This window comes from Rhinolophus sinicus, chromosome 3, assembly GCF_057876585.1.
Source record: "Rhinolophus sinicus isolate RSI-liver-muscle chromosome 3, RSI-T2T, whole genome shotgun sequence".
In the NCBI taxonomy this organism is placed as follows: Eukaryota; Metazoa; Chordata; class Mammalia; order Chiroptera; family Rhinolophidae; genus Rhinolophus; species Rhinolophus sinicus.
The window spans coordinates 964,012-966,611 of NC_142503.1; the positions used below are offsets into that span (position 1 = coordinate 964,012).

The following is a 2,600-nucleotide window of genomic DNA, read 5'->3' on the forward strand; positions in this document are numbered from 1 at the left end:
CCTGGGGACTGGTGACATGAAGCCCACTGTGAGCACACGCCTTGCCAAGCAGGAGGCGGGAAGACAGTGCCAACCGCACTGAAGACCAACGTCTGTCCACTGCTGTGTGTCGCACGCAGTTCCTTTGTCCCTGAGAGGGCGAGGTGCGCGTGTACACACACATAGGTGCGTGTACATGTGCGAGTGTGTGTGCATGTGTGTGTGCATGTGTATATGATGTGTGGGTGTGCATGCATGTGTCCATGGTGTGTACATACGTAAGTGTGTGTGCACATGAGTGCATATGTACACATGCTTGTGTGTATGTGTGCATGACGTGCTTGCAGTGAGTGTTGTCTGTGTGCACTTTGTCAGGAGGAAGCAGAGGACCAGCTCTTGTCCTCCTGTTCTGAGAGACCCACCTCTGGGGCCATGGAGCGGGACGTTGGCTCCCGTCCTATAAGCTCTGGGGACAAATGAGGCCTGCTGCATGGGGGTCACCGGTTCCCCCTATCTCCTTTTTTCTCCTGTTTGTTCCTAATAGGTGGCTTTTCCTAAAGAGAAGCTGCACTAACAGTGGGCACGTAAGTGGGTTCTGTAAACTTGTAATCACACGTGTCAAACACCAGGCAGCGTTTCCCCTCTAGATGGGAGCAGTGGGAAGTCACACTGAGCGGGCACTGGACACACTGCTTCCGCTGACAGAAGTTAATTATGAGCTCAGTATTCCCTGAAAGAAAAGCGGGGAACACTTTTACATGTCTGTCATTTGTCCTTGGAGGACAAAAAACAAATGTGTTTTCTAGTGTGACACCGGCATAACTCCAGTGGCCGCAGGCTATGGGGGTAACAGCTTTGCATTAAGACGAACACACACTCAGGCTGACACAGCCACATGGAACCAGGTGCTGCCCAGAGAATTGGGCCTGGGCGCAGGGAGTCGGGGGGGAAGAGGCCGGGGCAGCAAACGATGGCTGTGCCTCTGGAGGCGTGGGGCTGTCACCCACAATGGCACACACGTGCAAATATGCCGTTGGCCAGAAGCTCCTTTCAGGGCTTCTTGATTGGAGGTGTCATTACGGATTTCCCAGAGATGTGTGAGTATTGGGGAGACGCTCCTTTGAAAGGCACAAGGATGCTTCCTGGACAGACCCTCACAGAGTATTTTGTGCAGTCAGGTCCTGAGATGCAAACAGCGTCCTCAGAACAGCCACCCTCCTGGGGGACCTGACACTGCCTGGTGACAACTCCTCCTGCCAATCTGGTGAAAGCCATAATCATCCCCTGGATCGTGAGCACAGACGGCAAACACTGCATCACATTCAGGGCGAAGGGGCTTGGGGTCCGGAAGGCACGTTTCAGGTGAGCATAGCACCGTCGGTCCTGGGGTGCCCAGGATCCCCTCCTCGCTCCCCTTTTGGAGGTTTCTCAGTGCTGTCCTCTCCAGCTTGACCTCTGGGTGTGTCCCTGTTGGTGCCGGCATGCAGGCATGCCCACACCTGCGCTTTCCAGACAAGCTGGGCGCCCGAGAGCCACAGTGTGGAACTACTGCCTGGGCTGGAAATGCTCTGACTAGAATCTGACCTTGGGGCTCTCCTGTCTTCTCCCTAGAAATGGGTCTCCATCTGCTGGCCCTGGGCCAAGCGTCTGAATCTCTAAGCCCAGAGCCCCTGTGGTATGGGGAGACTCCAGGGGGTCTTCCTAACTCCTCTGGCCAGTCTTCACTGGCTTCCAGCCCCCACCCCTCCCCCCAGCCCAATGTAGATGGGAAGGTGGCCTGGAGCTTGTCCTTTCAGGGACCGAGGCCCAGGCACAGCACAGACAGGCATCCTGGACCCTGGCACGGGGGGGGGGGGGGTGCCCTCACAGTGTGTACCCGTCCCACAGGGGGCACTGGAGCCTGAGGGGACGGAGGTCAGGCTCCTTCCCAGGCTGGCCCACGGGCCTCACGTGCAGGCCTCTGCAGACTCTCACATTTTCAGCTGAAGCTGCCAGATGGGGCTGACCCTGGTGGGGAGGGGCTCAGGGGCTTCAACCTAAGCTGCACCCACTGCTTCCTCAGAAGGAGCTGGGAAAGTGGCCCAGGAATTTCCCACAGGAACATTCTAGATCTCTGCCCTCCTTCTCATTTCTTCTTTTCTAGGCAGTGGGCCTTTCAACCAGCCCCTACCCCCGACTCCACCAAGTAACGCAGATGTCCCAGCAAGCACAGCTCCACACTGGTTCCCAGAGGGGTGATGCCGCTCCCTCTCTCTGTCTCTCACACACTCTCTCACACCCGTGTGCACACAGCCCATGCATGTGCACATATCACACAGAGCACACATGTGCATGCTCCATGTGCAAACATACCACGCATGAGCACACACCACAAAATGCACAGCCATATGCGTGCACACATACACACTGCACAACACACACGTGCACACACACGGGGCAGGGAGACATACGGATGCACACGCACACACATGCACACCACACCACAATACACACACACACACACACACACACACACACACACACACACACTCTGCCCTTCTACAGATGACCCAGTGAGTCCCTGCCAGCTCGATCCTTTCACGGAGGCTCAGCCCTGCCCCTTGGGGTAATTGGTCCCCGGA

General features: G+C 56.6%; 1 long non-coding RNA gene across 1 annotated transcript; it reads left to right on the top strand.

Annotated features, from left to right (window-relative positions):
- The first annotated feature begins 906 nt into the window (after positions 1–906).
- On the top strand, positions 907–2,255 carry LOC148758447 (uncharacterized). The gene is made up of 3 exons (XR_016020532.1): positions 907–1,076; positions 1,154–1,341; positions 2,123–2,255. It is a non-coding gene; the product is annotated as an uncharacterized LOC148758447 (long non-coding RNA).
- Positions 2,256–2,600: the final 345 nt, after the last annotated feature.